The sequence below is a fragment of the Acomys minous genome, assembly GCF_964271855.1.
Source record: "Acomys minous genome assembly, chromosome: 20".
Lineage (NCBI taxonomy): Eukaryota > Metazoa > Chordata > Mammalia > Rodentia > Muridae > Acomys > Acomys minous.
Genome location: NC_140502.1, coordinates 22,717,152 through 22,726,438, shown reverse-complemented (window position 1 = coordinate 22,726,438; position 9,287 = coordinate 22,717,152).

Below are 9,287 nucleotides of genomic sequence, written 5' to 3'. Positions count from 1 at the left end.
ATATATATATGTGTATATATATATATACTGTGTGTGTGTGTGTGTGTGTGTGTGTGTGTGTGTGTGTGTGTGTGATGCATGCATGTTCTTACAGAGGCCAGGGGTCAACAGGTATCCTGCTCAATCACTCTCCAGCTTTTTCTCCTGAAATGGGGTCTCTCATGGAGGGCCAGGAAGTCCCAGAGGTTCTCCTGTGCCCACCTCCCACAGCCCACTCCCATGCCTGGCTTTTTATGGTTTTCATATTTAAAGACTTATTTATTTATTATGTATACAGTGCTTGCCTGCATGTACACCGGCACGCCAGAAGAGGGCGCCAGATCTCATTATAGATGGTTGTGAGCCACCATGTGGTTGCTGGGATTTGAACTCAGAACCTCTGGAAGAGCAAGACGCTGCTCTTAGCCTTTGAGCCATCTCTCCAGCCCGTGATTTTCATATTTAAGATTCAGTTTGGAGAAGACAATTATAACCTGGGAAACAATACTTGGTTACTTAGTCACAGTGATACAGCATGTAAAAATAAACAGATAACACAACTCTAAGAGTCTTTTTAAAAACATATACCTTTTTTTTATTACATATGTATAAAACAAACTACACACACAGCAGGAAGAACCACGAGACAATCATGAGTTATATAAATGTTACATTCATAGTGAGTGGATGATTTGTATTTGTCAAACTTGGAGTAAATATCTTTCTTGTCTTGTTGGGTCTAAATTTCTGAATACAATTCAATATCTATTATATCTCATCTCTATTAACTTAAATCATTTATCTTGATCTAAAAAGATCTTATCTCCTAGTCAACTAAACTTGATTGTAAAACTAATCTATCTGGTCTTCAACCCTCCTCAGAGACATAAGAAGGAAAAAAAAAAAACCTTAAATGCCTGAGTGAGCTGATGGTTAAGAGCCCTGGCTGTTGCTCCTGGGGAATCCAGGTTTGATTCCCAGCACCCACCTAGCGAGTCACAACAAACTGCAGTCCCAAGGGATCCAATGCCCTCTTCTGGCCTCCTCAGGTACTGCACGCACACGGTGCAATAGAAATACTTTTCAGAAAGACCAGCAAAGTTGAACGGGCATCGTTAACATAGCACGTAGAAGATTGATCAAACTCAAAAATTACAAAGGCAAGTAAGGGTCATTTTCCAAATGTTGTTTTTCTTTTTGCCCTTTTACGTTCCAAAATAAGCCGATACATTACCTTAGGGCAGCTTCTCCTCTTCCCTCGCGTACAAGGTCAGAGATGATGACAATTGACGCATAAATGTTCCTTATGCAAATATGCAATGCATTCTGCATCGCTGCTGCCTCTTGTTCTTGCTCCTCCTCCTCCTCCTCCTCCTCCTCCTTCTTTGAGACAGTGTTTCTCTGTGTAGCCCTGGCTGTCCTGGAACCTCCCCTGTAGACCAGGCTGGCCTCAAACTCAGATATCCATTTGCCTTTGCCTCTCAAGTGCTGGGATTAAAGGTATGAACCACCATTGTCCAGCCGGCATCAATATCGTCAAATGAATCAGTAAATTATAAGTTTCAGCCTGGCAGTGGTGGGGCATTCCTTTAATCACAGCGCTAGGGAGGCAGAGGCAGGTGGATCACCGAGTTCAAGGCCATCCTGGACTACAAAGTGAGTTTCCGGGCAGTCAGGGTTACACAGAGAAACTGTCTCAAAGAAACGCAGCAAAACAAAACAAATAATATATGTTTTCTCATTCTCAGTATCCAATAATGTAAGTACAGACGGGCATTGCCTATGCAAGCCTAGGCTCTTTGTAGAGATGATCAAGGTAGTCAAAAGAAAGCACGGACTACACTTCAGTGCTAGAACATTCTTCTGGTATATGCAAGGCACTGGGTTCCATTCCCAGGACAGGAGAGGGAGAGAGAGAGAGAGAGAGAGAGAGAGAGAGAGAGAGAGAGAGAGAGAGAGACAGAGAGACAGAGAGACAGAGAGAAAGACAGAGACAGACACAGAGAGACAGAAAGAGACAGACACAGAGAGACAGAGAGAGAGAGAAAGAGAGAGAGAGAGAGAGACAGGGCGCAGGCAGGAAGGGAATAAAAGAAAAATGTGCTGGCTGAGAAAGGACAGAAGGACAAGGAAGAAAGAGGAGGAGCAGCTCAGTGCTACAGTACCTGCCTACAATTCCCCAGTGAGAGGCTGGGGGCCCCTGACTTCTTTCCTCAGATTGCAAAGGAAAAAAAAAAAAACCATTTGAGCTTCCACAAGAATAACACTAATTACTGACATTTACAGTGTTAGAGGCTCTACTTTTCCACAACAAACTATTTTCACCTCTTCTAGCATTTACTCTTCAGCGTGTACCCAATTACATAAGCCTTTAAAAAAAACATGCCAGAATTATAGCTAATGTTTACCATCGCAACCACTTCAGATCGCACAGTTCACTGACACTAAGTACATTCATAATGTCCAGGTGTCACCATTATCCGTAATGACCCTTTGGACCCCTTCCGGCTCCTGGAAGACCCTGGCCCTCTTTCCGTCTCTGAGGTTTTCTCTTTTTTACTTTTCTTTTTTAAGTCGGGGTCTCTAGTGCCCCCCAGCCTTGGTCTGAGAAGCATCGGTTTCAGTGGTTAACACAGAGAATCAGATCAGATCAGAGTGCCAAGAGTAACAGACTGTAAGCTCAGCCAGCTGGGACGTTTGTATCACTCCCCAGATGCCCAAGGAGCATTGCGGATGGACGAGGGGAGGGGAACTGGGTAAAACCTGGAGGGTGGGGTCAGAGGGACCCCTGGGAAGCGCTGACCGGGGATGGGACGTAACTGATGTAATCACGGACTCACTGTGACTCACTGTGACTCACTGTAATCACTCTCTCTCTCTGCTGTGGCTGCACCCACAAGATCTGCACAAAACAAGACGAAGAAGGTAGGAGAGAAACTAATTGGAAAGGAGAGGATCTGGGGGTGAATGAGGGGGTCATCGGGGCGACTGTGTGCAAAATACAGCGTCAGACATTAAATAAAAACAAGATAATGCCATTGTAAAAAGAGGCTCAGAGTCTGACTATGGGCCATCTGGTCAACCTCGGAGTCATTATACAACTCAGTCAGGCCTTGAACTTGTTGCAGATTGCCTTGTACGTTCATTGGCTTGTGTAGAAGCCCCTCCCTTCGTAAGGCAGAATAATGTGTCTGCACACTACACTCAAATTTCTCCACTTACCCGTCAGTGGGCCCTTGCACTGTTTCTAATTTTAGCTGTTATGAGTAAATGCTGGGCTTAAAAAAAAAACAACAACATAATGAATCATACATTTTATTTCAAAATGCAAATGTCACTAACCAAGCACACATGTTAAAACAATAAAAATTTGCAATTTCATCATTTTGGGTTGTTTTTTTTTTTTTTTGCATAGGACATTACAATATGGAGCCTGTGTCATACAAAACATGTAATAAAGTTTTATCCGAGCAAGCCTAGGCCAGATTGGGAACTGCACACCTCTAATATTTCACTGTAGTGATCCAGGTTTTTGGAAGCATGTCGGGAGCTAGGTTAAAAAAAAAATTCCTATGGAAAAGGAAACTGGGAACGTGATGGAAATGGCTTTGGGCCCTTGGATTTTGTCTTGGGGTTTTGGCAAAGGACCCACAGAAGTTCCACGGATGGCTTGGATGGGAAGCTGTCGCCTGGGCCTGTACAACAAAACCACAGCAGGAAGTTCCAGTCACCAAGGAGGGACAGGACCTCTGACCCCACAATGCACACTAGTCGGCAATTGTGTCCTCTGCCTTCCTCACTTCCCCTGCCCCCCCTGCACCCTGTCACCCCGCCCCCCCATCTCACACAGCTTTAAAACTTCACTACTTTTATTTAGAATCAAACAGGATGGCAAAGAAGACATCTCCCCCCCACATTCCTGGGGATGGGCACGAAACAGATCAGGTCTGAGGGCCTGTTTTTCTCCCTGCTCTGTCTCCTTAGAGTACCTACCGCCTGTGTGTGTTAGCAGGGTCAGCCTGTGAGCTGAACGCCAGTGGGCCACAGACCCAGGAGTAGCTCAGGCTACTTCTCTCGTGACTCACACACTGCCCGGTCATCTGCCCCAGTGTCATGCCTGAGTTCTGACACCGAGTCTACCCTAGTATGGGGTGGAAGGGTCTCTCTGTTTCCCCACTGGGCACTGAAGAGACAGATCCTGGGTTCCCAGTGTGGAACCCTTTTGTGCTGAGATTGAGCTGAGGGCCTTGCACACGGGTCTCTGAAAGTGCTCTACCAACCGAGCTACCACCCCCAGGAGCAGCACACAATGTCCTTAGCTCAGCATGACCGAGATTCATTCTTTTTTTTTTTTTCTCCTAAGACACGGTTTCTCTGTGTAGCCTTGGCTGTCCTGGACTCACTCTGTAGACCAGGCTGGCCTCGAACTCACAGCGATCCGCTTGCCTCTGCCTCCTGAGTGCTGGGATTAAAGGCGTACGCCACCACCGCCCGGTTCCGAGATTCATTCTTGTTTCATTTATCAACGGTTAACTGTTGCCGAGTCCCCTGGCCAAACATAACTTCAGTTTGTTTATTAGCTTTCTTATAGAGGAACACCTGGGCTTTTCTCTCCTTTGTCATTGTGGTGGTGGCTCTGGTGTTTTTGATTTGATTGCTATGAGTAAAGTTGTTGAACTTGTTTTTGTGCCAGTTCTGTGGGTAGAGAAATAAAGTGTGTGAGACAGAGGGTGGGGAAGGGGAGGGAGAGGAAAATGGGGGGGGGGGTGCAAGAAAAAGAGGGAGAGGGAAAGAGAGTGAGGCAGAGGAAAAAAAGAGTAATGTAAGTAGGCTGTGGACATCAGAACAGGGCAGAAGGTCCTGTGGCACCTTCCTGGTCTTGAGAGGTAACTCCTTCAGCAGACACACAGACCTTTTATTTTTCTTAAATGGTTTTTTTGAGAGAGTGTTCTGTGTGTAGCCCTGGCCATCCTGGACTTGCTTTGTAGACATACAGACTCTTAAAGTCAATAGAGAGGTTTATTTGCTGGCCAGCAGGCTATATGGGGAACTTAGCCAAATTGTGTAGTCCCAAGCTTTACCATTCTTTCTCTGTTATGCACAAAAGCCATATCCTGGTTGACGCATTCCAATTAGAAGGAACAGTTAGCAGTGAGTGGAGATATGGAAGCTAAAAGCAAGGTTAGTACATTAGGGGCTTTCCCAGCACGATGGGCTATGATGGATTAGGTGTTTGGTTTTGTTTTGACAGTTGTGTGCGTGTGTGTGTGTGTGGGGGGGGGTCTATGTGCTGGGCTTTTAGGTCAGATGGCCTCTAATATGGCATTGGTTGTGGTAAGACTGAGGGATGGGGCAGTTACATTGGTATGTCCATAAACAAGTATGCAAATACTAATGGCAACACACACACACACACACACATACACACACACACACACACATACACACACATACATACACACACATACACAACACACACACATACACACACACACATACACACACACACATACACACACACATACACACACACATACACACACATACACAACACACACACATACACACACACATACACACACACACATACACACACACACATACACACACACACACACACACACACTTTTCTGTTGCGGTTAAAATACCAGTATGGCCTAATAATTATTATTACGGCAGTCTTTTCTAACCCACTAGCAATCAATCAAGACACAGATAGCTGTTATATTTTAAAATAGCCAGGGCAGATTATCAATCCCCTAAACGACTTCCCATAGTGGGGCGGGTCTGGGATCCCTGGCCCAATCCCATGCCACCTGCTTCTAATAATTTCTATCAAGTTCCCTCCCATCCATAATCCCACGTACTTGCTCATGTTCTTCATCTGGGCCAAGTCTCCATCCACGCCGGCACGTGCTTCTCCTCCAGCTAAGCCATGGCGGCCTTCCTTCTTCCTTCCTTCTTCTCCTCTCCTCCTTCTCTCTGCTTCCCAAGATTCTCTCTGTCTCCCTAATCCTTGGACCCTTAGCCACGCCTACCTCATTTACCCTGCCCAGGTGTGATGGCCTTTATTGGTCAAATAGGTTTAGCCTCTAGGCAAGGCACAGGTGGGCAGAGACAGCAAGCAGTAATTAGCACCAAATACAGTAGACCAACCTCCAACACTTTCTTTTCAGATAGCCAGGACAAAAAAAAAAAAAATCAACTATTGGAATTCTGGGAGGTATTCATCCTTTATTCTTTTGTGGCTTTGGAGTGGGTGGGGTGTCTAAGTTACACGTGTCTCTGAACTGTCCCAGTCTGATAAGTTTTGGTTAGCTTCCTGGATTCTATGGCTCTGCCTCTTCCCTCCAGGAGGGGATGTTTCAACTCAGAAGACATATCTGTAAGGAGAGGTACATCCCTATAAGAGAAATTATAATGGCCTTTTCTGTTGAGGAATTATTCTCATGGAAAGATCATTAAAAGCCATGAAGCAGTTTTTTTTTCCTAGCTGCATTAAACAAGACAGGAACACTGGTCACGGCTGCGGCCACGGCCACAGCCACAGCCACGGCCACTGCCACAGCCACGGCCACGGCCACAGTCATAGAAAGAAGAAAGGAATGAAGGAGGGAATGAAGGAAGAAAGACACAAAGCACAGAGAACACACAGAGATGGACAAAAGGCGGAGATAGGGAGAGAGGTACAGCTAAAGACAGACTTGGAGCCACAGAAAGACCTGGGTGAGCGAAAAACAGATTCAAATGTCATTGTCCGAGGCCTAGAGTGTGAGCTAGAAGGTCAGGGAGAAAGAGGAAGACCAGGGAAAGACCGCAATTGGGCAGAAACAGGGTGACAGGAGGGAGAGAGGTATAGTTTAATCAGAGAGCAAGCCCCATGCCAGCTTGGCCTCAGCAGCCTTGGGAGCAGCCAGCGCGGCTGTTTCCCTGGCTCCTCTTTAGTGCCGGGCTACCACCAACCAAAGCTCACTTAGCTGCAACAACAGGCTGCCTTCAACGCTGATGAGGACAGCCAGTTCTCCAGGGCGCTGGCTGGATCCCAGACACGGGCAAGTGTTTGCACACACCGAAGCTAATCCGGTCAGCAGCTCTTTTGTTTATGTAAGTGAACCTGTTATCACTACCACTTTACAAATTCACGAATAAGGCAGGGGCGGGGGGCAAATCACGTCTTCAAATCACTTGGTAGCTCCGATTCAGCCCCGAGAAATGTATGTTAGGCTCCTCTGTCGTTGGGACAGGCAATGTGACTGTGTAGATGTGGCAGAGAGCCTAGAGCCTAAAGATCTTCCAAAGAAATCTTTGAACTCCGGAGACGATTGCACCTGCCTGGAGAAACTGTGTCCAAGTATTTTTCTCATCCCTTGAGTATCCGGATTTTATTTACTTCCCGATTATCTGCCGTGAGCCCCCACAATGTGCGGGCACTGTTCTAGACAGTGAGGGGAATCTATGTGAGCGAACGAAAAAATGTGGGCAACAAGAAATTAGTGTTCTGAGCCAGGCACACTTCCTGTAATACCGGCATTCAGGTCTCGATACAAGATCAGCCTGGACTACCCTATACAAATAGTAACAAATGAATGAACGAACAAACAAACAAACAAACCTGTCCTGGGCTGGGGAGATGGTTCAGGCTGTAAAGTATGTGGCACGAAAATATAAGGACTGTGTGTGTGTGTGTGTGTGTGTGTGTGTGTGTGTGTGTGTGTGTGTGTATGTGTGTGTGTGTGTGTGTATGTGTGTGTGTGTGTGTGTGTGTGTGTGTGTGTGTGTGTGTGTCCCTGTTGTCATGTAGTGCGGGCTCACTGAGCGTTGGCCGGTCAGCAGTCACCCGCCATGGATGACGTGCCTCACAGAGGACCAGGCGTGCCAGACACCTTCAAGACACTCTAGGCAGCCTGAGTGTGGCAAACATGGCTCTGGCAGGCCTGGCCAATCTCCTGGCTCTTTCTGCCTTGTTAACCGGTTAGACTGCACTCCTGGTGAGCCGGCAAGGTCGGCGTCTGGCCACTACCAGAGTCTTGAAGTCCAAAATCCAAATTCCCCTTTGGCTCACCTAATTAACGTGCCCAACTAAAACTAAACCCCTCATCCTAACATGGGGTTTCCCTTTTTACCTTTATAAATCCCCATTTGTCTATGGGGCACACTTGTCTCCTCTCTATCCAGAGGCAGTCCTTTGTCCCCCTGGGGCAAGTAAATCTCCTTTGTGCTGAGAACTTGGTCTTAGGGTGCCCTGAGCCGATCCTTTCACATCTCCCATGTGTCATATTTAAAAAAAAAAACAAAACCAAAACTCTTCTTAAGGGGAAGTCCAAGAGGAGTGAAGTTTCAAGAAATGTTTTCATATGAAGTTTAAGGTTATTTTTGTTCAAGCTCACGAGTCGTTTTATTGAAATCTTGACGGGGGCTGGATGGAATCTGCACATGGCTTTTGGTACCATGACCGAGTTCACACTAGCAATCCAGAGACTGTAAGAAGGAAAGGTCACAGATGAGCAGGGACAACAGAGCAGATGCACATGTGAGCTCACAGAGACTGTGACAGCAGCGAGCTTAGGGCATGCTCAAGCCTAGGCCACACAGAGTCCCAGGATGGACACGTGGGAAGTGGAGGCAAAGCTCCACCCCTAGTTAAGGAAATTCACAAATGTCAGCTGCTGAGACGGAAGAACAAACAAACAAACAAACCAACAAACATTCTTTTTTTCAGTGGAGTGACACTAGGTATACCAGCCCAGAAGTTGGCCAACTCAAATTGGATTCCACGTTTTTTTTTTAGTGGCTTTTTTCTTTGTAAAGAGAGAATGAAGAGGAAGTTGGTTGGTGAGGGAAAGTATCTGGAATTAGATACTGTAGTTATGAATAAATTAATTAAATTATGATGCTTTATAAAGCTTAGTTGTTTAGGGGTTAAGATAAGATGTCTTTAGGTCCAGATAGATGTTTTAAGTTGATAGAGATGAGATATAATAGATATTGATTTACATTCAAAAATTTAGACTCATGAAGATAGGAAATGTTTCCTACAAGGTAGCCAAATACAAACAACCAAAACACTTCAAATGTAACATTAATGTAATTCCCGATTGTTTCGTGACTCTTCTTGCTCATTGTAGTTCATTTTATATATGTATAATAATATGAATGCATAGGTCACAAAATTAAAAAAAATATTATTAAAAAAAAATGCTCAATGTCATTAGCCATCAGAGAAGTGTAAATCAAAACGATTCTGAGATTCCATCTTACACCCATCAAAACGGCTAAGATCAAAAACTCAAGTGACAGCACACATGGTG